Source organism: Mustelus asterias, chromosome 16, assembly GCF_964213995.1.
Source record: "Mustelus asterias chromosome 16, sMusAst1.hap1.1, whole genome shotgun sequence".
NCBI lineage: Eukaryota > Metazoa > Chordata > Chondrichthyes > Carcharhiniformes > Triakidae > Mustelus > Mustelus asterias.
In genome coordinates, this window is record NC_135816.1 from 20736004 (window position 1) to 20762908 (window position 26905).

Consider the following 26905-nt stretch of genomic DNA (forward strand, 5'->3'; position numbering starts at 1 on the left):
AATGAGGCATACTGGGTTCGATTTTCATATTGCTGCCTGGATATAAAACCAATTTTAAGAAAACCTTTAAATTAATGTTAAAGTTTATTTATTATTCACAAGTCGGCTTACTTCATTGCAATGAAGTTATTGTGAAAACCCCGTAATTGCCACACTCCGGCTCGTATTCGGGTACTGAGGGCAAATTTAGTATGGCCAATGCACCTGACCAGCGTGCCTTTGGGACTGTAGGAGGAAACCGGAGCACCCGGAGGAAACCCACGCAGACACAGGGAGAACGTGCAGACAGTGACCCAAGCCGGAAATTGAACCCAGGTCCCTGGCACTGTGAGGCAGCAGTGTTAACCACTGTGCCACCGTGCCGCCCAGAAACCACCCAGTTTTCATTGGCATTGATTTGATCATGCGTTATTGATGTACCATTGGTCTATGCCTATGGATCAAACGGATCTTCGAGCCTGGGGTTTTTTTCACAGTAACTTCACTGCACTGTTAATGTAAGCCTACTTGTAACTAAAAAATAAACTTTCCTTTCAAGAATACTCCTCATGTTCTAGACAGGGGACCTTTGACCATAGTTGACCAAGAGAGAACTGCATGACACAGACTCTCAGCTGCTGAGGCAGGAATCGCGTCCCGAACCATTTCAGCCAAGTGAAACTATTGAACTTCCTTCAGAGAAATTAGCCCTTTCTATCAGCTCTAAATGCTTTCTGGCAATGGTGTGGAGAATAACTGCTGAATTCAGCCGCAGAGAAATGAAAGCAATTCAGTTGCCCTCACCAATCCATTAGTTACTAGTAAAGCCTCAAGAGAGAATTTGTTTGAGGAGAAATTAATTGCTGAGTGTTTAACTGCAGTCTTGTAAAGCTTATCCTTACCTGTGGAAAGATATCGGATGTAAAGGCAGAAATACTTCTTCAAATGCAGTTGATGGGGACTGCAGAATACCCAAAGGAGATTATTGCAGAATGAATAGCAGGCCTTCTGGGGAATTTTTGGACTGAGAGGAAAACAAATATATGGAAGCCTGTTATAGCTGGTCGTAAAAACGAATACATAGCGACATGATATTCTACCAGCAGACAAATCTGGAAGTATAACTTACATTTATACGGCATCTTTAACATACTAAAACGTCTCAGTGTGTTTCAAGGAATTTTATCAAGGAAATTTCACCGAGCCACTTAAGGGAATATTAATGTCGATGGCCAAAGGTCTTGTCAAAGAGATAAGTTTTAATGAGTGCTTTATAGGAGGAAAGGGAGGTAGAGAGATGGAGAACATCAGAGTTTAGGACTTTGGCAAGGCTTCTCAGTGGTGGAGCAATTAAAGTTAGTGACGTACAAGGGACTAGAATTGGTGCATTGCAGAAATCTTAGGAAATCCAAGGCAATTTACACAGGATAGAAGGCACAGGGACAGGCAATTCAGCCCAACCAGTTCATTTTATTTATTCAATCGTGGGACATGGCATCGCTGGCTGGCCAACATTTATTGCCCATCCCTAGTTGCCCTTGTTCAGAGGGCAGTTGAGAGCCTCGTCGTCCTTGTGTGGAGGGCAGTTCAGAATGAACCACATTGCTGTGGCTCTGGAGTCACTTGTAAGCCAGACTGGGTAATGATGGCAGATTTCCTTCCCTGAAAGACATTAGTAAACCAGATGGATTTTTCCAGCAATCGACAATGGTTTCATGATCATCAGTAGATTCGTAATACCAGATTTTTTTTTATTGAATCCAAATTCCACCGCCTGCCATGGCGGGATTTGAACCCGGGTCCCCAGAACATTAGCTGAGTTTCTGGGTTAATTGCCTAGTGATAATACCACTAGGCCGTCACCTACCCTTTTTATCTAAATCTACCATCATAACCGTCGACTCCTCTCTTCCTCAAATGTTTGTCTAGTTTCCCCTTCAATTCATCTATACTATTTGCTTCAACAACTCCCTTTGGTAGTGAGTTCCACATTCTTACCACTCTCTGGATGAAGAATTCCTTATTGGAAATTTAGGTGACTATCTTATATCAATGACCTCTAGTTAGGCTTTTCTCCACAAGAGGAAACATTCTCTCTTAACACTATGAAAAAACATGCTTTTCATTCTTTTCTGCTTCAGTTTGGAACTCTTTGGCGTCCATTTACATATTCTGCGAGTATAACTTAACAGGGCGGGAACGATCCCAAAACAGAGGTGGTAATCAAAATATAGTGAGCGAGCCTGGGTCGGATACTCTGACTCGATGGACCGAATAGCCTTTTCTGTAATGTAGAAACATAGAAAAACTACAGCACAAAACAGGCCCTTCGGCCCCACAAGTTGTGCCGAACATATCCCTACCTTTTAAGCCTACCTATAACCCTCCATCCTATTAAGTCCCATGTACTCATCCAGGAGTCTCTTAAAAGACCCTATTGAGTTTGCCTCCACCACCACTGACGGCAGCCGATTCCACTCGCCCACCACCCTCTGTGTGAAAAACTTCCCCCTAACATTTCCCCTGTACCTACACCCCAGCACCTTAAACCTGTGTCCCCTCGTAGCAGCCATTTCCACCCTGGGAAAAAGCCTCTGAGAGTCCACCTGATCTATGCCTCTCTATGTGAGAATCTATGATTCTATGAATCCAACTGGATCTGTTTTGCAGAGGCCTACCACCAGGTCTCCAAAGCGACTAAAATAGAAGTCAGGGCCTGTGAGGTAAATAAGATCCTGACTTCTCCTTCTGGTGGCCACCCTGGCCTAAATCCGAGGACTAACCTGGATATCTGTCAATTTAAGTGATGATGGGGCCTCAAAATTGTGTGGGTCCTCTTTGCTGTTGGAATGGGTAGCCAGCAAGCCTGCTTCGTTGCCCAAAAGTTGAAATTGTTGCATTGTCTCAAAGACAGGGCTGAAAATAAGTTGTCAGCCAAGGGGGAAATAGCTGCTTTGCTTTTATAAATTCCAGGCTTGAAGTTTCCTGTTTAATTTCTCACTTTCTCATTGTTCACCCACGCTTAGAGACTCTGTTCTATTATTAGATGATCAAAGATGCAGGCTACCCTGCTGAGCTCAAAATGTTTGGAGATTATTAGAGGTTTTAAATGAGGTTCTTCGACTGCTAAATGTTACCACACATGGGAGTAAGGAGCCGTGGGGATGTACTGCTGGTTATTAACAGAATAATTGATATCTGGCAAGGAGCTATAGTTTGTAACCTAATTGATTCAGAATTTACATATATAATTTGGAATACCTGGGAATTAAAGGCTGTTCTCTGATAAGAGACTTTAGATGTTTCCTCTCCAGAAAGATGGATGGTTAAGAATATAATGCAATAATCTGATCAAGAAGCTCTTCCTTTTCCACTTCTGTCGCCTTTCCATCTTTTGCATCATTATTGCTTGAGCTGTCAATAATTCCCCTTAGTGGGGCGGCATGGTGGCACAGTGGTTAACACTGCTGCCTCACAGAGGCGGGGACCTGGGTTCAATTTTGGTCTCGGGTCACTGCCTGTGTGGAGTTTGCACATTCTCCCCGTGTCTGCGTGGGTTTCCTCCGGGTGCTCCGGTTTCCTTCCACAGTCCAAAGATGTGTGGGTTAGGTTGATTGGTCATGCTAAAATTGACCCCAGTGTCAGGGGTATTGGTAGGATAAATATGTACGGTTACGGGAATAGGGCCTGAGTGGGATTGTGGTCGGTGCAGACTCGATGGGCTGTAGGGATTCTATGATTCTAAGATTAACACTGGAACGTGGCATGAAGGTATTTACCCATTTCGTGTGGGCGAGTAGTGGCAGAGCTTCAGTCAGTGGCTCATCATAACAGGACAGCTGCAATCGATAACTTATGGTGTGGGCTATTGCTATATGAAATCTTTTGGAACCCCAATGTACAGCTCTCAGCCAGAGAACTGATTTTAATAGCAATCGATAAACTCCATGGTCTATCTTCAAGATGTAGCATATAATGATGCACCTTCACAAGGCACGAACATATGGCAGCTACTGAGGTGTTGAAGCAACTATTCAGACATTGTAACCATAAAATCAATGAATGCCTACAGAAAGAAGTCATTCGGCCCACCGAGACTCCACTGACTCTCCGAAAGAGCATCCCACCCCGGTCCACCCCTCCTACCCTATAACACTGCACATTTACGATGGCAATACCACCTAACTTACAAATCTTGGGACATGAAGAGGCAATTTATCATGGCCAATCCATCTAATCTGACACATCTTTGGACTGTGGGAGGAAACTGGAGCACCCGAACTAAACCCACGCAGACACAGGGAGAAGGTGAACATTTCATACAGACAGTGACCCATGGCTTGAATCAAACCTGAGTCTCTGGCGTTGTGAGGCAGCAGTGCTAACCACTGTGCCACCATTTCGGAGGAAGTGGGATGTTTCAGAGTTGGTAGAAGTAGTACACCATGCACATGAGCATATCGCAATAGAAATAAGTGTTTTATTATTCTTTTCTGTGATCTGAGTGTCATTATTCATGGTAACGTTAGTTGTGCATTACTGCTTGCCCTCTAGACAGTGGTGGTGAGTTATCTTTTTTGAGCTGCTGCAGTCCATGTGGTGAAGAGCACCCACCGTGCTACAAAGGAGTTCGGGGGTTTGGACCCAATAACAGTCTACACTGCCCAGAAAAGCAGCCAGCATAATCAAGGACCCCATGCACCCTGAACATACTCTCTTCCACCTTCTTCCGTTGGGAAAAAGATACAAAGTCTGAGATCACACACCAACGGGGATGAAGTAGAAAGGGTCGAGAGCTTCAAGCTTTTAGGTGTCCAGATCACCAACAACCTGTCCTGATCCCCCCATGCTGACACTATAGTTACGAAAAGCCCACCACACCTCTACTTTATCAGAAGACTAAGGAAATTTGGCATGTCTGCTACGACTCTCACCAACTTATACAGATGCACCATAGAAAGGATTCTTTCTGGTTGTATCACAGCTTGGTATGTCTCCTGCTCTGTCCAAAACCACAAGGACCACAAAGAGTTGTGAATGTAGCCCAATCCATCACGCAAACCAGCCTCCCATCTATTGACTCTGTCTACACTTCCCGCTGCCTCGGCAAAGCAGTCAACATAATTAAGGGCCCCCCGCACCCCGGACATTCTCTCTTCCACCTTCTTTCGTCGGGAAAAAGATACAAAAGTCTGAGGTCACGTACCAACCAACTCAAGAGCAGCTTCTTCCCTGCTGCTGTCAAACTTTTGAATGGACCTACCTTACATTAAGTTGATCTTTCTCTACACCCTAGCTATGACTGTAACACTACATTCTGCACTCTCTCATTTCCTTCTCTATGAACAGTATGTTTTGTCTGTATAACACACAAGAAATAATACTTTTCACTGTATGCTAATACATGTGACAATGATAAATCAAATCAAATCAAATCAAACTGACTCAAGAACAGCTTCTTTCCTGCTGCCATCAAGCTTATGAATGGACCTACCTTCTTTAAGCTGATCTTTCGCTGCACTCTAGCTATGACCGTAACACTATATTCTGCACCTTCTCCTTTCCTTCTCCCCTATGTACTCTATGAATGGTATGGATCATAGGATAGATGAATCGTAGAATCCTACAGTGCAGAAAGAGGTCATTCGGCCCATCAAGTCTGCACCAACCACAATCCCACCCAGGCCCGTACTGCCATAACCCCATGCATTTACCCTAGCTATTCCCCCTGACACAAAGGGGTAATTTAGCATGGCTAATCCACCTAACCCGCACATCTTTGGAATGTGGGAGGAAACCAGAGCACCCAGAGGGAACCCACGCAGATATGCGGAGAATGTGCAAACTCCACACAGACAGTGACCCAAGCCGGGAATCGAACCCGGGTCCCTGGCGCTGTGAGGCAGCAGTGCTAACCACTGTGCCAGCGTGCCGCTCCACTGAGTGGTATGTTTTGTCTGTATCACGCAAGAAACAATATTTTTCACTGTATCCCAATACATGTGACAATAATAAATTAAATCAAAGTCAGAATGCTGTGTGGCTCATTGGGGAACAAACCCTCATGAGGTCCCTGCCAGTACAGACTATTGAATTTCCATGCACTCTCTCAATCTGTGCCTTTTATGTGACATGTTGTCACCTTCTGAATCAGTTCCCATCTTTCCTGGAACTCTTATGTTCGAATCTCTCAAATTGGGCTTCTTCTTCTGTCACAATACCGAAACAGCTCTTATCAAAGTCCCAAATGACGTCCCGTGTGATTTTGTTGAAAAGTAATCTTTCCCTCCTTGATCCTTCTTGACCCTGTCTACAGCTTTTGCCATGGCTGATCACATTAAAACACTCCTCCATTACCTCTCCACTGCCGACCAATTGTGTGGGACTGCTCTCGCCTGGTTCCACACTGATCAAATTGTAGTGTTTGGAATGCAAGATTTTATAAGATGATTGTGTTTTGGGACTGTCTCATAAATTCAGGATAAAGTGGAATTTTGGAGAGGGTCATATGATCTGTTATGAATTCCACCCAACATCAAGGCTGGGTGGCTACAAGGAGGCGAAGGTTGAGATTTACTGAGGGCAAAGTATAAAATGTTCACACCTGAAAACAAAGGTAGTAGCAGTTGGGTTAAATGTGGACGTACTTTCAATCTTCAAGTTTTTGGACAGAAAAGGAGAGAGGTCTCCCAGAGAGGGAAAAGGCCTGCGGGTGGTGTGGTCAGCAGGGGGAACAAAGGGGAACAAGGCTGCGAGTTCTCTGCCAACAATGGGGCGGCACGGTGGTGAGGCACTGCTGCCTCACACACAGCGCCAGGGACCTGGGTTCGATTCCTGGCTTGGGTAACTGTCTGTGTGGAGTTTGCACGTTCTCCCCGTGTCTGCATGGGTTTCCTCCGGGTACTCTGGTTTCCTCCCACAGTCTGAAAGACGTGCTGGTTAGGGTGCATTGACCCGAACAAGCGTCAAAGTGTGGTGACTAGGGGAATTTCACAGTAACTTCATTGCAGTGTTAATGTAAGCCTTACTTGTGACTAATAAATAAACTTTAAACTTCAAACTATCGAAGCAGAAATGTGAGAAGAAAAGTGGTCTCTGGTCAAAGAGATGCAACCCATGACAATCTGAGGAATCCAGGGATGGACGGAATCACCGAGGTGGGCCCTTATTCTCTGGAGAAGTCCCAAACTGAATCAAAGCACTGAGAGAAGTGACTTTTGATGCTCATTTGATGTCAACAAAACAGGGAGACGTGGACCTGCTGGGAGCTGGGAGTGATGGTGAAATGGTTTTTGTGAATGTTGTTATGTTGAAGTAATGGGACTTGCATTTTGTTCAAAGTACAAGTACAGCTTTCAGCCAGAGAACCGGGAGGTGGGGTTCTCAGTATGTTAAAAAGTTAAAGAGGGGATATCTTTACTGTAGTTCAGAGTACTAGTTGGCTACTATGTGTTTATTTAGATGTTGCTTTAAATTTGCTTGTAACAATAAAAGGGTGAAATTTAATGCCCTCCCTTGTGGTGAGATGGTGGCAGGGCATTTTGTTTCAAAGTTTTAAGTTCATTTATTCATGTCACAAATAGGCTTACATTAACACTTCAATGAAGTTACTGTGAAAATCCCAGAGTCGCCACACTCCGGCCTCTGTTCGGGTACACTGAGGGAGAATTTAGCAGGGCCAATGCACCTAGCCAGCACGTCTTTCAGACTGTGGGAGGAAACCGGAGCACCTGAAGGAAACCCATGCAAACAAAAGGAGAACGTACAGACTCCGCACAGACAGTGACCCAAGCCGGGAATTGAACCTGGGACCCTGGCACTGTGAGGTAGCAGTGCTAACCACTGTGCCACCGTGCCTCCCCATTGGGCATGGGGCCATGGGTGGGATCCCTGCTGTCATCGTGCCTCTACCAAGCGGAGAGGTTAAGTATGTGGTGATAAGGCCTGTGGACCACTTAAGGGCATTATCTCTCTGCCACTGGCATTGATCCATGTGGGGAGCAATTAAGGCAGGTAAACATTTGGGGGTGCAATAAACCCTGGCATTTGGTGCCTAATTGATGAAGGGAGGTTGGGGCTTGTTGAAAGTAAACCCCTACCCTGGCTGTCGATCTCCCCACCTGCATTGTCAAACCCGTCCTGCCATCACTTGCCCGTGGCCTGGGATCCAGCAGCAATACTATGCTTTGGGTGGGTGATGTACCTGCTGCAGCCACTGCCTCCTCAGTGGTGCTGTCGTTCAATGGATTGGCGTATGATTGGCTGGCAGTTGTTGGCAATGGAACTTGTAACCCTGGGGTCCTTTATTCCTGGGGAAGATGCATTGCTGTCTGCTTAGGTGCCCACGTAGAGTGGGTTTTCTTAAAAGAGGCGACGTGGGTCTCTTGGGGGCAGGTCAGACCCTGTTGCCTCCATCAAATACAGCCCAAAGTCTCAAATTTTGTTGAGTAATTCCTTTTAGGTTGGAACTGGGAATTCAGATCTCTTGCTTAAAGTTATCAGTCGACAGGGATTTTAACAGTAGCCAGAGAATCACCTGCAATGGATTTTCTTCCTTTTTTCCTTCATCATAGGATGTGGGCATTGCTGGCAAGGCCAACTTTTATTTCCCACCTCTAATTGCCTTTGAGAAGGTGGTGGTGAGTTGCTTTGAATCATTGCAGTCCATATGAATAAATGATGATATATTTCCAAGTCAGGATGATGTGTGGCTTGGGGGGGATCTTCCAGGTGGTGGTGTTCCCAGGTATCCTCTGCCCTTGTCCTTTTAGATGGTGGCGGTCACGGGTTTGCAAGGTGCTGCTTACGGAACTTTGGTAAGTTCCTGAAATGCAAATTTTAGATGGTACACGCTACTGCTACTGTGGTGGAAGGCGTGAATGTTTATGGATGGGGTGCAAATGAAGTGGGCTGCTTAGTCCTGGATGGTGTTGAGCCTTTTGAGTGTGTCAGAGCTACGCTCATCCAGGCAAGCAGAGTGTATTCCATTACGCTTCTGACTTGTGCCCTGTAAGTGGTGGACAAGCTATGGGGAAACAGGAGGTGAGCTACTTGCCGCAGGGTTCCTTGCCTTTGACCTGTTCTTGCATCCACAGTATTTATATGGCTTATCCAGTTCAGATGTTGAATGGTAACCCACAGGATGTTGATAGTTGGGGATGGCGGGTGCCGGGAGGGGCGGGGGTGGGGTGGGGGGGGCAGGTTTGGTTCAACATTTGTAGTGCTACTGAATGACAAGGGGTGATTATGGTTAGATTCTCTCTTGTTGGAGATGGTCATTGCCTGGCACTGGTGTGGTACACATTATAACTTGTCAACCCAGGACTGGATATTGTCCAAGTCTTGCTGCATTTGGACATGGACTGCTTCAATAGCTGAGAAGTTACAAGTGGTGCTGAATATTGTGCAATCCTAGACTGCTCCTGTACCTGTTACTTCTGGTGTCTCCCAGGGATCTATCCTTGACCCCCTCCCTCCTTTTTCTCATCTACATGCTGTCCCTTGGAGTTGTCACCCGAAAGCACATTAGTTTTCAACATGTGCTGACGACAGCCCGCTCTGCCCCACCACCACATTTGTCAACTCCTCCATTTTTGCTGGATTATCAGACTACATGGGGGAGGGGGGTGGATTCTCCAGTCCCGTCAGATGACCCGCGGGAATCCCAATTCCCTGCTGAATAGGATATCGGCCACAAATTGGGGTTCTTGCTGAGTGTAAAGACAATCGAAATTCAGGAGGGAACCTGAAAATTATGCAAATCTGCTCATTGTTTAAAGTTTATTTATTAGTGTCACAAGTAGGTTTGCATTGGTGGGCCGGACAGCCTATTCAGCAGCATCCTGCCATGCACCTTCCTCCCAAACGGGAAATTCACTGGCCTGGCTTTGGAACTGGAAATGACCAGCGTGGACCTGGCATGTTGGGTCTCGAGGGGGTGTCAAGGAAGTAGGTCCAGTGGCCATTTGCTACTCCACTGCTATCAGGCTGCAGAGAGAGGGTCCCCCAGGGTCCAGAATGTTGGGTGGGCTTGGGTTAAGGGATTGATCTCAGCACTGTCCCCTGGGATGGGGGTCCTGTGGCTGGACTGCCCTTTCTCGACTGCCAGTCTTGAAGATCACTCCTGGCATGGTAATTTCTGGCAGCTCTCTACTCAACATCTTTATCTCTGCCTGTCATCTGTGAGAACATTGAAGTGGCCTGATCACTTTCTTTCTTTATTCTCCATCCCACCTGGTCACCTGTCAGGCTTTTAAATCGCAGCAGCACACCATTCTGCATCAGGGATTTCCCTTTCTTCCTCTCAGAAACTGCAGATGTGAACGGACCCCTTTGAAGTCCTCTGACAGAGATGTCACTTTCAACAAGGGGGAGGGGTTCCCCTTCTCCACAGCTGTTCACTCAGTCCTATTCTATTCACATAGCTTTTATTTGCAGTCTCTGAGCTGAAATCCTTTGAAACCCTTTTGGCTGAACCCCCCATTTTCTAACTTCCATCAGCTTGACATTATTCCAAACACTGCGGGCTCTTGTCTTTCCTGTTCTCCTATCAATTGACCAACATTGGTGCCTAGTCATCAACATCTTGATTTTAAAATTTCCAAACTCTCCATGGCCTTCCTGCAACCTGTTGTTTTCTGTGAAGTACTCTATACAGGCACTTCGACCGGTTTGTGACACATCTACTCAAGTGCTTTTACTTTATGAGACAGGCAAAGGACTATGGTTCAAACATAGCTTTTATTTAAAAAAAACACTCAGGTTACAGAAACAATTCTTAAACAATAACTGATGTTAACTTTCCTCAAACTAGGCGAATTGCCTGGGAAATAGATATTACCCAGTCGCCACAGGAATCGGAGTGGACGAGGGGCAGAGTGTGGGAAGGGCCTTTGACCTTGGGTGAGATTTTACGGTTTTGGGATGAGCGAAGCTATAAAATGTTGCCCACTGTCTCTGTAATCTCCTCCACTTCCACAATCCCCAGAGATATCTGCATTTTTCTAATTCTAGCCGGTTGTGTATCTCCCAGTTTTAATAGCTCCACTTTTGGTGGCCCCGCCTTCAATTGTCTCAGACCCAAGCACAGTAATACCCTTCCTACACCACTCTACCTCTCTCCCTTGCTTTCACTCTTTAAGACACTCCTTAAAACCTACCTCTTTGACCATCTGGTCTAATATCTCTTTATACGGTTCTGTGTTACACGTGTTTCATAATGCTCCTGTGAAGTGCCTCAGGACACTTCATTACAATAAATATGCTATATAAAAATAAGCTGTTATTGTGTACAAGGCTCCAAAGATGGCTTCTATTGCACCTTGGATTCTACTTTAACAGCATCAGTGTGTGATTCCTGATTAGATATCCTCTGTGTGTGTCTGTGATCCTCCCTGATCACATTACTGACTTTGCTTTTGCTGAATGCTATTCCTGCAAAGTGGGCAACTGTAACTCCATGGTTGCCTGCGGTTACGTGGACGAATTTGTTATACTGCCCAGCTTGGTTTTGCAAGAAGAAATGGGACGCCTAATCATAAATCTATTTTCCCTCACAGATTTGAGCCTGAAAGGTCAAAAGCACACAGTAACATGACAGAGCAGATCTTGCAGTCAGCAGTGTCCAATCCTTCCTTAGTGATCACCTTGATCACTTCACCACTGCTGTTTGATGACTTGTCTTTTATTACCTCCATAAACACCCTGATAAACACTGCAGCGTGGAGCCTGCATGAATTCCCATTGATGCAGAATGAAGTATGCTGAAGATACTAGATTAGAAAGCCTTTCAAACTGTGAAGACAATTGTGGAAGGTTGCAGAGGTACGTAGCCAGGCTAATGGAGTGTGCAGATAAACAAGATGCAGAGAAATGTGATGGAGTACACGTTGGGAGAAGAAACACTGAAATGAAGCCTATAATAAATTATGACAGTATTAACAGTGCGCAAGAACAACAAAGTTCAAAAGTGTATATAGATGGGACAGAATGTTACCTCTCCAAAGATGTACTTGTTAGGTGGATTGGTCATACTAAATCGCTCCCTAGTGTCGCAAGATGTGTAATACATGGGGTTACAGGGATAAGACCTGGGTCAGATACTCCGTCAGAGAGTTGGCGCAGACTCGAAGGGCCAAATGGTCTCCTTCTGCACTGTATGGATTCTATGATTCTCATTGTACTGCAAGAAGCTAAGTGGATACGTCAGCTCCATTTTTTGCAGCCAAGGCTTCAATGGAAGTAAAGTTGGATGGGATGGAAAACAGAAAATGGATCACCTTCTATGTGCTTCCTCCCCAGGTAAGTTAAAATAGAATTACCCTCAAATGACCTCTGTGATGAGAGGGAAATGAATGGGTTTCTGGGTTTTCCTACATAAGCACATTGAATATAAAACAAAGGAACCGGCATTGAGCATAATGTTGCTCAGGTCACAAAGATAGATAGGAAAGTATGTTGAGAAGGGGACATAGGGAGGTTGCAGATGGTTATAGATAGGTTGAGTGAGTGGCCAAAAATCTGGCAGATGGAGTATAATATGGGAAAATGTGGGGTTGTTCATTTCGGCAAGAAAACAAATAAAAAAGCAGAGTATTACTTAAACAGAGAACAGCTGCAGAATTTTGCGGTGTAGAGGGATCTAGGTGTTCTGCTGCATGAGTCACAAAACGTTAGTATGCAGGTACAGCATGTAATTAAGAAGGCTAATGGAATGCCATCCTTCATTATGAATTGGACATAAAAGTAAGGATGTTGTGCTTCAATTAGACAGGGCATTGGTGAGACCACATCACAAATATTGTGTGCAGTTTTGCTTGCCTTATTTAAGGATGGATGTAAATGTGTTGGAGGCAGTTCAGCGGAGATTTGCTGGATGGATATCTGGAATAAGCAGGTTGTCTTCTGAGGAAAGGTTAAACAGACTGGACTTGTTTCCACTGGAGTTTAGAAAAGTGAGGGGTGACTTGATTGAAGTATATAAGATCCTGAACGACATTGACAAGTTGGACGTGGAAAGGATGTCTCCTCCTGTGGGTGAGCCCAGAACCAGCGGGTACTGTTTTAAAATTAAAGATGGCCGTTTTAAGATACAGATGAGGGGAATTTATGTTCTCTCAGAGGGTTGTGAGACTTTGGAGTTCTCTGCCTCAGAAGGTGATTGAATATTTTTAAGGCGGTGGTAAATAGATTCTTGTTAGGCAAGAGAATTAAAGATTATCGGGGGTAGATGGAATTGTAGAACTTGAAACACAAACAGATCAGCCATAATCTTATTGAATGGTGGAGCAGGCTTGAGAGGCCAAATGGCTTTCTGCTCCTATTTTGTACGTTTGTGGCAAAGTCAGGTATTTTGTGTAGATCTAGGCAACCCAGATGGGGAAGATATTAGAGCTATGCGAAGATTATTGTAAAGGTTTGCTTAAATGTCAGCAATAAAAAATATGAGTCATGAAGAAAAGTTAAGATTGGCACTTTATTTAGTAGACCAGAGAAGGCTTTGAGAGAATTCAGTGAAGTATTGGAAGGTGATGAGCTTACGGTTAAGTAGTGTAATTTTAAGAAAGCTAACAAGATATTGTATGGTTTATGTAGCTCAGTGCCCATTACTGTATTGGCATCTGTAAACAGATGAAGATAAATGTTCATAGCAGTAGAGTTAATATGTGAGATTGGGACAAGCGGGCTCAGTGACAGGGGAGCTGGTATTAACTGGTATTAATTTGTCCAGGTATCCAGTGGGAATTAATAAGGTAGATCTTCCAATCAAAGGGTCTATCTCAGTGTACAAATGTTTTGTTGTTCTCGTATGTCAATTTGTTTGCTTTGACATGCAGTGCTTACTGGAAGCATGGTGCACTGAATTTGATGTTAGCTTTGTTATGCTGTTTGTGGCATTGCTTAAATCTGGAGAGAAATCCCATTAGCTTTGCTGTCGATGTTGCCCAGCCTGAATTCTTTGATTTTTCCAAGCGGCCTCTGGCCTGTCATAGTTAATCACCGAAGCTTTGTTGCTGTATGACTTTACACCAAAGATATAAAGGGTTTTCTGTATCCTTTGTCAAAACATTACTCCGAGCCTATCGGGACTGGAGGTTTTTTTAAAAAAAATTGAATCCCCAATAACTATAGTTTGGTTGAAAAGGTTAGGCAGCTTGTCCGAAGAATGGATTTTTTTTCACTGTAGAAATAGGAGGTTTTGAAATTATTTTGAAAGTTTTTTTATTTAAATGCTTTCTCTCCAGAAAATGTAACTATTCAACATGTGAGGTCGGTGCACAGCAATCTGTATTTGAAAGCACCTGAGAAACTTTCAGTTTTAAGTAGCTTTTCCACTCTGCCCACTTCTAAGGCACACAAAAATGTATCTTAGCCTACATTTGCAACATGAGTGAGCTAACTAGTGACATTGGAACAATATTTTTTTTACAGTGAAAATACAGATTTACCACAAATAGAAATATGACATTTAACTTTGGACTCAGCAATAATGGTGTCATTGTATTTAGAGAGGGTAGAGTCGCAGAGAGTCATAGAGGTTTACAACATGGAAACAGGCCCTTTGGCCCAACATGTCCACGCCACCCCTTCATTTAACCCCTAATATCATCCCAATTGCCCGTGTTTGACCCATATCCCTCTATACCCATCTTACCCATAATAACTGTCTAGACGCTTTTTAAAAGACAAAATTATACCTGCCTCTACTACTACATCTGGCAGCTTGTTCCAGACACTCACCACCCTCTGTGTGAAAAAATTGTCCCTCTGGACCCTTTTGTACCTCTCCCCTCTCACCTTAAACCTATGCCCTCTAGTTTTAGAATTCCCCACCTTTGGGAAAAGGTATTGACTATCCAGCTGATCTACGCCTCTCATTATTTTATAGACTTATAGATCTTATATATTTTATATATAAAGCCTCCCACGCTCCAGAGAAAAAAGTCCCAGTCAACCAGCCTCTCCTTATAACTCAAACCATCACATCCTGGTAGCATCCTAGTAAATCTTTTCTGCATTCTTTCTAGTTTAATAATATCCTTTCTATAATAGGATGACCAGAACTGTACATAGTATTCTGTGGCCTTATCAATTTGTTGTACAACTTCAACAAGACATCCCAATTCCTATATTCAATGTTCTGACCAATGAAACCAAGCATGCTAAATGCCTTCTTCACCACTCTGTCCACCTGTGACTCCGCTTTCAAGGTGCTATGAACCTGTACCCCTAGATCACTTTGTTCTGTAACTCTCCCCAACACCCTACCATTAACTGAGTAAGTCCTGCCCTGGTTCAATCTACCAAAATGCATCACCTTGCATTTATCTAAATTAAACTCCATCTGCCATTTGTCAGCCCACTGGCCCAATTGGTCAAGATCCCATTGCAATCCGAGATAACCTTCTTCACTGTCCACTATACCACCAATCTTGGTGTCATCTGCAAACTTACTAACCATGCCTACTAAATTCCCATCCAAAACATTAATATAAAGTACAAACAACAGTGGACCCAGCACTGATCGCTGAGGCACACCACTGGTCACAGGCTCCAGTTTGAAAAACAACCCTCTACAACCACCCTCTGGCTTCTGTCATCAAGATGTGGAGATGCCGGCGTTGGACTGGGGTAAACACAGTAAGAAGTTTAACAACACCAGGTTAAAGTCCAACAGGTTTATTTGGTAGCAAAAGCCACACAAGCTTTCGGAGCTCTAAGCCCCTTCTTCAGGTGAGTGGGAATTCTGTTCACAAACAGAACTTATAAAGACACAGACTCAATTTGTTATATAGAACTTATAAAGACACAGACTCCCATTGTTTTGTTTCTTAAAGACTGGATTAGTTGTAAGTATTCGCATTCCAACCATTATTCATGTAAATTGAGTCTGTGTCTTTATAAGTTCTGTTTGTGAACAGAATTCCCACTCACCTGAAGAAGGGGCTTAGAGCTCCGAAAGCTTGTGTGGCTTTTGCTACCAAATAAACCTGTTGGACTTTAACCTGGTGTTGTTAAACTTCTTTCTGTCATCAAGCCAATTTTGTATCCATTTGGCTACCTCACCCTGGATCCCGTGAGATTTAACCTTATGCAACAACCTAACATATGGTACCTTGTTGAAGGCCTTGCTAAAGGCCATGTAGACAACATCAACTGCACTGCCTTCATCTACCTTCTACTATAGGATGAAGCAGAAGAAGTTGTTTCCACTGGCGGGTGAAACGAGAATGAGGGGGCATAGCCTCAAAATAAGGGGAAGCAGATTTAGGACTGAGTTAAGGAGGAACTTCTTCACACAAAAGGTTGTGAATCTGTGGAATTCCCTGCCCAGTGAAGCAGTTGAGGTTACCTCATTGAATGGTTTTAAGGCAAGGATAGATAAATCTTTGAACAGTAAAGGAATTAAGGGTTATGGTGAGCTGGCGGGTAAGTGGAGCTGAGTCCACAAAAAGATCAGCCATGATCTTATTGAATGGCAGAGCAGGCTCGAGGGGCCAGATGGCCTACTCCTGCTCCTAGTTCTTATGTTCTTATGTTCTTAAGCTATATTTTCTCTTGTTTGCCCATGGTCATTGACCATTGCATTCAGGTGCATGAATATTGTGAGCACCTTTTGGGCCACAAATGATTTTCTATCTGATTGTTCTGGGTTGTATAACAGTTGATACCACCGCCTGCCCAAGGCTCGTAAGATCCCGCCCGAGGCCAATGGAGAATACTGTTCTGCAAGCTTCGCCCATCCTGATTCCGAGGTGGGCATGCCGGTAAAATTCTGGCACACATGTTTAAAGTTTATTTATTAGTGTCACAAGTAGGCTTACATCAATACTGCAATTAAGTTACTGTGATAATCCCCTAGTTGCCACATTCTGTACCTATTCAGGTACACTGAGAGAAAATTTAGCATAGCCAAAGCACCTAGCCAGCACATCTTTCAGACTCTGGGATGACAGCGGAGCACCTGGAGGAAACCCACGCAGACACGGAGAGAACGTGCAAACTCCACACAGACAGTGGCCCAAGCTGGGAATCAAACCTGGGTCCCTGGTGTTGTGAGGCAGCAGTGCTAACCACTGTGCCGTTGTACCACCCTGCTGCACATATGCTGATTGTCCGGTCTCATCCTACTTGCTATCTCACTTCTCTTTTGAGGAGACTAGCTGGTTCGGGAGAATGTTGCATCACTGAGAAATACTAGTCCAAACCCCCTCAGGTTTTGGGATCTGCTTGGGAATGTAGCAGCACCGAGGTGTGGGAGGCCACACTGATCCCTTCCCATAAGGAATCCAGGCATAAGACTCTCTGGGGTGGGGAGGCAGTAACATAGCGGCATTGTCACTGGACTAGTAAACCAGAGATGCAGGGGAATGGTCTGGGGATCCAGGTTCAAATCCTACCATGGCAGATAGTGAAATTTGAAGTCTACCGATGACCATGAAACCATTCTCTTAAAAACCCATCTGGTTCACTAATGACCTTCAGCGAAGGAAATCTGCCATCTTTCCCTGGTGTGACTCCAGGTCCACAGCAATATGCCCCCTGAAATGTTTGAGCAAGATACTCAGTTCAAGGCCAATTGGGATGGGCAATAAATCCCAGTGATGTCCACATCCCATAAATGACTTTAAAAAAGCACAGTCTGAGTGTGAGGCAAATGGTAACTGAGCTCCTTTTACTGGTGACTTGTCTGGAATTTCCAAATGCACTCTGTTAACACTCTGTAAAATAGGCATACACCACTATACTTCAGTGAGTATTGGACACCTTCATGCCTGCCTCCAGATGTTGCAGGTCTTTAGTATTTTTCAAGAATTATATGAAGAGTTGGTTCTCAGATTAAAAACCTCCCTCTATAAATTGGTTTCATGAGGTACCAATCCCTGGTCTCAACAACTAAAAAGGATTTTTAAAAATTCATTCGTGGGACATGGGTGTCGCTGGCTGGCCAGCATTTATTGCCCATCCTTAGTTGCTCTTGAAGGGCAGTTGAGAGTCAACCACACTGCTGATGTAATGTTCTTAAGTTCCTACCTTCCTTCCAATTCCTGAATTATAGTCATTTCTGGGATGTTGCTTGTATCCGCTGTAGTGATATGTGTTCAATTCATCTGTCATCAACTTATTTTCCATTACTAATTCCCCAGACTCACTTTCTATAAGACCAAAGCTCACCTTGTTAACCCTCTTTTTAAAGTATGTATAGAACTCTTACTGTCTATCGAGTGACACGGTGGCACAGTTGTTAGCACTGCTGCCTCACAGCACCAGGGACCCGGGTTTGATTCCTGGCTTGGATGACTGTCTGTGGAGTTTGCACATTCCCCCTGTGTCTGGGTGCTGCGGTTTCCTCCCACACTCCAAAGATGTGCGGGTTAGGTGGATTGGCCATGCTGAACTGACCCCAGTGTCAGGAGAACTAGCAGGGTAAATGCATGGGGTTATGGGGATAGGCCTGGGTGGGATTGTGGTTGTTGCGGACTTGATGGGCTGTAGGTCAGTTCACAAATATATGCCGTGTTTGTGAACTAACCTCCACTCACCTGATGAAGGAGCAGCGCTCCGAAAGCTCGTGATTCCAAATAAACCTGTTGGACTTTAATCTGGTGTTGTGAGACTTCTCGCTATTAATCTTTTAGTTATTCTTTGCTGTTTTTTTAATCTTCTGTCCAGTCTTTAGAACTGCCCCAATTTTCGTTCAATTATATGTTTTTTCTTTAAGTTTGATAATATCTTAAACTTTTTTTTGGTTAACCACAGAAGGTGGGTTCTCACCTTGGGATTTTTCTTTTTTGTTGGGAATAAATCTGGAATCCTGAAATGGAACAATCTCATGTCCCTCTGTCTTCTCTCCTCCATGGAACAGCTGATGGATTTCTGAGTTCCTGATTATTCATTGGAGCTTTTCTTCAAACACAAGCATCAGCAGCTCTGTACGAACCGCTAATTTGCTGGATATTGTACTGATGCTCCAATCGGATAGTTGCCTGCACCCGAGGCAATCGTTCAAGGAACATGTTCTAATTATACAAATAAAGTGACCTGTCAAAGTCACACAAAGTCAGCTCTCCAGGCAAAATGTGCAGCTACACCAGGTCTGAAGTCTCTGTCTTTGTATCTAACTCTTCCTGTCCCTGAATTTGAAGTGCTGGATCAGGCAACGTAAAATAAGTTTAACGCTGTGCCTTGTTGACGAACATAAGAACAAGATTTGGCCATTGAGCCCCTGAAATCTATTCCACAACTCAATGAGACTGTGTCTGATCTCTTACCCATCTCCATACACCTCTCTTTGCCTCGTATCCCTTAATAATGCTAATCTCAATTTTAAAGTGAATGAGTTATCTATCAGATATTGGCATTTGTGGAAAAGAATTTCAAATTTATACTATCATTTGGATGTTTGGTAATTTCACATCTAAAAGGTCTGGCTTTAACTATTGGACTCACCTTATGAGTCCCCAACTAGTGGAAATAGTTTCTTTCTATCCTATATATTCTCCCTAAAAACGGGAAAACTTGATTAAATAACTCCTTAGCCTCCTAAATTTGAGGGAATAAAAGAGATTGTTTAATCTCTCCTTATATCTTAATCGTTGAAGTCCCAGGTGTGTCTTTTATGTCTACATTATATTTCCATGAGCTTTGTGATGATGAGAACTGCTGGTGTGGTCTAACCAGGCCTTTGTAGGATGACTTCCATTTGCTTGCATTTGATTCCTTTCGATATGAATGTAGATAAGTGTGAAGTTATACACTTTGGTGCGAGAAACAGAAAGGAAGAGTATTATTTAAATGGTGATATATTGGGAAGTGTGGATGCACAAAAGGATCTGGGTGTCTTTGTGCACTAGTCAATCCAAGTGGAGAGACAGGCACAGCAAGCAATTAGGAAGGTAAATTATATGTTGGCCTTCATTGCAAGAGGATTTGAGTTCAGAAGGAAGGATGTGTTACTACAGGTATACAGGGCCTTGGTGAGACCATACCTGGCGTATTGCGTGCAGTTTTCATCTCCCTACCTAAGAAAGGATATACTTGTCTTCGAGGGAGTGCGGCGGAGGTTCATGAGGCTGATACTGGGGTTAGCGGGGCTGTCCTGTGAGGAGAGATTGGTTCAACTGGACCTGTATTCACTCGAGTTTAGAGGGTTGAGAGGAGATCTGATTAAAACATATAAAATTCTAACAAGGCTGGACAGACTAGGTGCAGGGAGGATATTTTCCCTGGCTGGGGAAATCTAGAACCAGAAGACACAGCTCAGTATATGGGGTAGACTTTCGGACTGAGACGAGGAAAAATTGCTCACTCGAAGGGTAGTGAACCTATGCAATTATCTACCACAGAAGACTGGAGGACAATTCAAGAAAGAGATAGATTTTGTTTATAGATTTTAATCACATCAAGGGTGTTTGGGGAGAAAGTGGGAATATGACATTGAGATAGAGGATCAGCCATAACCATACTGTACGAGAGAGCAGGTTCGAAGGACTGAATGACCAACTCCTGCTCCAGGTTTCTACATTTGTACGGTTGCTTTGTTTCTTTGTTTAAAGGCCAGCCTCCCATCAGGGGAAAGGGCTGGATATTCAGGCCGGAACTCTACCACCTTGACCGCCATGGAATCAAAGCGGGCGAGGGTCCGACAGTGGAAATCTCCGTCAATCTCGGGTGGGAATTTCCCGTCGCGCTTGAGCGAGGCCATAAAATCCTGCCCTCAAACTCAGTGCTAAAGATACAAAACTCTTTTTCACCAACACACACACACACATCCGTCAAGTCGATAAACACAAAAATACCATTGAAATGCACCTTTGCAAACTATTTTCTCTGTGAGCCATTCATTTTCCCTTTTCTTGCCCTTGTTTCTGTGTTCCAGGCAGGCACACAGGCAGAGTGGAGAAGTTCATGAGAACAAGCAAAATCTCTTGATATTCCCTCCTGATTTTTTTTAGCTCCTTTTATATACATCTCTTTTGTATGACTGTGACCTCGAGAATCATTATTTAGGAAAGCGTTGTTACGAACAGCTCCATAGCAGTTTGCATTGACAAACCACCAGATCCCTTATGGCCAGTGTTAACCGCTGCCAATGCTAATCTTTGTAACCATTCAGAAATGGAAGTTTATTCAATGAATAGTCTCAAAAGAGTTGGGGGTGCTGGTGCGGGGAGACAGAGTTGTTTATTCAGTAAGATTAATTAGGTTCATTCGCAGAAACGAATTAGCAGCAATACTCATTTATAATCGGCCCAAAAACACTTGGGTCACAATCGCGTCAGTTACCCCCAGATTATGCCCAGGAGTGGCTTTCAGCCATGACTTTGCTTGGGTTATTGGAGAGGCAACTGATTTGCATTGAGCCAGCAGAGGGCTGCATGACCATGAGTACATCTCAAACATCCACTGGCGTATTCCACAAGAACTCTTTTCCCTGATAAATTTGCTAGAATCATAGAATCTCCACAGTGCAGAAGGAGGCCCATCGAGTCCGCATCGACTACAATCCCAACCATACCCCATCCCCATAACCTCATGCATTTACCCTAGCTGGCCCCCCTGACACTAAGGGGCAGTTTATCATGGCCAAACCACCTAACCCCCACATCTTTGTTCTGTGGGAGGAAACCAAAGCACCCAGAGGAAACCCATGGAGACACGGGAAGAAGGTGCAGACTCCGCACAGGCAGTTACCCAGGCTGGGAATCGAACCCGAGTCCCTGGCACTGTGAGGCAGCAGTGCTACCCACTGTGCCACTGTGCCGTCCTCTATGCCCCTTTAACTGATTCTGATCAAAGGGATTTTCCATTATTGTCTCTAACCTGAAACTCTCCCCATGGAGACACTTTGTGGCCAGCGAACGGCAGCTCACTTGTTCCATTTGAACCAGAAGTGACACATCTCGGTCATTCACTCACTGTTTCTGGCTCTACATTTTTATAAAAATCTTACTGAATTCATTCATGGGACACAGATCACTGACAAGGACAGCATTTGTTGTCCGTCCCTCTTTGCCCTTGAGAAGGTTGTTTTGTTTGTTTGTTTTGTTTTTGCTAAGGTAGTGGTGAGCTGCCATCTTGAAGCACTGTAGTCCATGTTCATTAGATATATTCACAGTTGTTTGAAATGGAGTTACAGATATTTGACCCAGCGACAGTGAAGGAATAGTGATATAGTTCCAAATCAGGATAGTGTGTGGCTTACCAGGGTAATTTCTCATGGGCCTGCTACTTCTGCTCCTCTAGGTGGTAGAGGTCAGAGGTTTGGAAAGTGCTGTCAAAGGAGCCTTGACAAGTTGCTGCGGTGCATCTTACAGTGGCACACACTGCTGCCACTGGGAATCAGTGACAGTGTGAGTTAATGTCTTAAGATGTTGGATGTGTTATCAATCAAATGGACTTCTTTGTCATGGACTGTGTTAAGCAATTTGAGTGTTGGAGCTCCAGGGAAATGAAAAGTATTCTACCACACTCCATGACTTGTACCTTCGAGATGACGGACAGGTTTTGGGAAGTCAGGAGGTCAGTTACTCACCACAGAATTCCTAACCTGTGACATGGTCCTGTCATGACAGTATCGATATAGATGATCCAGTTACGTTTCTGTTCCTGAGTAACTCCCCAGGATGATGCTGGTGGTGATTCAGTTGTGGTAATACTGTTGAATGTCAAGGGGATAAAAGCAAAATACTGTGGATACTGGAGAATCTGAAATAAAAACAGAAGGTTCTTGAAAAGCTTTAGATGTGGGCCTGAGTAAGATGTTCTTTTGGGAAGTTTGTGCAGACTTGATGAGCCAAGTGAGCTCCACCTGCACTGTAGACACCCTATGATACAGCTTTACTGGAACAGTATGAATAGCAGGAGAGGGACTAACGTAAGGAGAAGCGACGCCCCAGTGATATTATTGCTGGAGTATTAATCCAGAATCTTAGCTAATGTTCTGGGGACTCAGGTTCGAGATCCATCTACCATGGTGCAACTCAGGATGGGCAATAACTGCTGGCCAGCCAGTGACGCCTCTGTCCCATGAATGAATAAAAAATAAATAAATTTGAATTCAAAAAAAAAAATCTGGAATAAGAATCTACTGATGACTATGAAATCAGTGTCAGTTGTTGGAAAAACCCATCTGATTCACTAACATCCTTTAGGAAAGGAAATCCGCTGTCTTTAGCTGGTCTGGCCTACATTTGACTCCAGAGCCACAGCAATGTGGCTGACTCTCAACTGCCCATGGGCAACTAGGGATGGGCAATAAATGCTGGCCAGCCAGCAACGTCCATGTCCCAGGAATGAATTTTTTAAAAGTGGCATCAGTTCTGGAGCATAGTTCTTGTCAATAACCTTGTAGCGAACTGGCAGTTGGACCCTCCTAAAGGTCAAGCAGGACAGCCAAACATAGTATCCAAACAACTTAATAACCAAGCTGTGCTTTGCTCTGAGCTGTTGCATCTGATTTCCCCCTGATGTATAGGAGGAGTATGCTGGAGTGCTTGAGAAGATTCAGCTTCCAGTTATCCTATTGACCACGTGGTGTGTCACTGTAATGCATTGAGTGTATTTTCTTTATTGTATGGCAGGAATTTGGAATTAGGGTGGCACAGTGGTACAGTAGTTATCAAAGCTGCCTCACAGAGCCAGGGATCCAGGTTTGATTCCTGGCTTGGGTCACTGTCTCTGTGGAGTCTGCACGTCCTCCCTGTGTCTGCGTGTGTTTCCTCCGGGTGCTCTGTTTTCCTCCCACAGTCCGAAAGATGTGCTGCTTGGTGCAGTGGCCATGCTAAATTCTCCCTCAGTGTACCCGAACAGGTGCCGAAGTGTGACGCCTAAGGGATTTTCACAGTAACTTCATTGCAGTGTTAATGTAAACCTACTTGTGACACGAATAAATAAACTTTAAAACTTTGGTTTAATTCCCCAGTTAGTTTGTGAAATCCTCTGACAACGTGCGAAAAAAGTGTGAGTAAAATGGCACTACTTTCACAGTGAATTAATGTGCACGTTTGGTTATGAATATAGAGCAGGTGGAAAGTAGGCAAAGGTTTACCAGGGTTGAGTTTCATCTCCTGACAAAACTGCACCCAATGCGAACCAAACCCAGATGAATTTTTTAGTATAACTCATTTTCATGCCCCTGTCTGCAGCAGGAAGAAATGCCCCTGTGAAAGGAGAAAGTACCGTCCACCCAAAAAAGGTACTACTGGTCCTGTTGCTTTTCCCTCCGAGCCAATTCATGAGCCTGTTTTTCTGGAGTTTCTTGGATGTTATCCGCAAACCCTTGCCAGATCCTTCAATCTGAAAATTAGCTTTTACATTCTTGAAGACCCATTGTTCAAGGTGGAGACCTTGGAAAATGACCTTTTTTACAGTTTACTGGATTGAACACGATCTTCGTGCTGCATTATCACTTTTCAGGGTGGTAAACACCGTGGAATGATTATTTTTATCTAACTTCAACTGGACAAAATATTATGCCTCACACAAACAAAAACAGAAAATGCCGGATAATCTCAGCAGGAGGTCTGACAGCATCTGCGGAGAGAGAATAGAGCCAACGTTTCGAGTCAGCATGACCCTCTGCCAGAGTGGTCATCCTGACTCAAAACATTGTCTCTATTCTCTCTCCATTGGTGCTGTCAGACCTGCTGAGATTTCCCAGCATTTTATGTCTTTGTTTCAGATTCCGGCATCCCTAATATTTTGCCTTTCTATTAAAAACTATAGCCAGAATCCTATCACCATTCACACCAGTGAGATTGCCCCATCCTGCTGCAGTGAATGGAGATTTGTCTGGCCGCCAAATTCTCTGACCTCGCTGCAACGGGAGCGTGGCATGAACGTGCCCCGAACCCTAAGATCGCGCCCCTATGTCTTTCTCTGTTTATTAGTTCCCACAGGAGACCACACTTTTGAGAGCAAGTTTTCAAAGCAACACGATCATTAGCATGTTCGAGAGTGTTGCCCTATCCAAATATGTCAGTGCATTTTCTGACTCTCCACCTGCCCTCTTCCACTGACAGTTGCATTCCTGCTACTATAGCCATGCTGAACCCCTCTCCTGTTCTGCCTCAGAACGATAGGGCATTAAAAACAAAAGTCTCGCTCTTTGTGACATTCACATCGAGAAATGTTTCCTTCTCACACTGAGGTATGGATTTAGGGGATTTTTGATTGTACCTTATTAACAGTTAATGACTGCAGTAAAAGTTGATTAATTTTTTCTGAGACTTTATCCCACACTCTGCTGTCATTTGGTAAATTAGCTTTTTATGAACCTATTTAATATGCAGACTCTGAAACATAATTTAGTGATACCTATCTTTCCATATCGATGAGCCATGAAGTTAAATTCATCGAAGTGATTACGTTTTTGGAAAACAGGGTGTTTTTACATGTGTATTTCTCCTGCTTCTGCAAGGGTGTTCCACCGCAGATATGCTATAGTTGGATTGTGGTGGTATCTTTATATGATATTGGGGAGATTAAATGACTTTTACGTCTAGACATCCTCCTCCTGAATTATTTTCAATGTGGGCGGTGGGGGAGGGAGAGGCAGTCAGGGAATATTCAATATTCTCGAGTGGTCGGTCAGAGTTGTTACTTGGTGTCACTGAGTTGATCTCTTCATATAAGTTAATTTTCTTTCTGATGTGTGCAGTTAAAATAAACCAGCTATTAAAGTTAACACAGGCCAGAAGAGAAAACAGTTCTGTCCCATCAATCATTGCTATTCAGCGCTCTTTACTAGGAAGTACCATTGTGTCTAGACATCAATCAAAACCACAGTCCTCCAGTTCTTACATCAGAAGGTCAGAAGGTAAAAGTAATAGAATGAGGATATTCATCAATAATAAATGCAGGAAGAATCGGGTTTTTTTTTTGACAGGTACTTGGGTTGGACTGGAATCTGCTGGGAATGCTTACAAGACAGCGGCTGCTCTCTTTTAATGTTGACACCGCTACTCCTGCTGACATCAACTTAGCAGTGACCTTGCTGCTGCCCTTGAAGGCGGGGATCAATAAAGTCTGTTGGGTACAATATCTGCCATCTGTTGAAGTACTTAAGTTGTAAACACAGCATGTTGCGATCGATTGTCGGGAGGAATTGTTTTGTTCACACCGCATGCTCTGAACCAGAAATACAATTGCTGAGCAGTAAGATTGAATCATGAGGCCAGTGCAAAGGCTGATATTGGAGGTCTTCTTTCTGCCCTTTGTCCTTAAAGGGGACTGCACTTTGAATTAACCTCTGAACGTTATCTGTCCATTTGTGTCTTTCTCCATTGATCCTAGATGAGTGAAGATTCTCACTTTCAACGCAGGTTATCACATGAATTGATTTTAGAGGGGTTCCACGTTGGCTCATGGATTTATCTAATGAATAGCTGAGACAAGGAAGGGTGACAGATGACCTCAGATGCCCTTGCTCAGTCACTACCCAATAGAGGAGGCAGTGGTGTAGTGGCATTGCTGCTGGACGAGTAATCCAGAGACCCAGGGTAATGTACTGGGGACCCGGGTTCAAATCTCACCATGCAGATGGTTAAATTTGAATTCAATAAAAAAATCTGGATTTAAAAGTCTAATGATGATCACAAAACCATTCTCTACTGTCGTAAAAAAAACCCATCTGGTTCACTAATAGTCTTTAGGGAAGTAAATCTGCTGTCCTTACCTGGTCTGGCGTACATGTGACTCCAGACCCACAGCAATGTGGTTCATTCTTAAATGCCCTCAGGAATGGGCAATAAATGCTGACCCTGTCAGCAAATCCCACGTCCCATGTATGAAAAAAGAATCCTGTCAGAAATCCATATCGTACATCCAGTGAGCACTGGATATGGCCCCTCTTCTGGTCAAGCATCCTGTCAACAATATTGAAGGTTCAGGTACAAGGATATGCTGCTTGGGTGAGACATTGAAA

At 44.0% G+C, this 26905-nt stretch overlaps 1 protein-coding gene across 1 annotated transcript in view; it reads left to right on the forward strand.

The window, feature by feature from the left end:
- LOC144505046 (teneurin-2-like) overlaps positions 1-26905 on the forward strand; it is a 2673959-nt gene that overhangs the window by 231264 nt on the left and 2415790 nt on the right. The window lies entirely within an intron of this gene.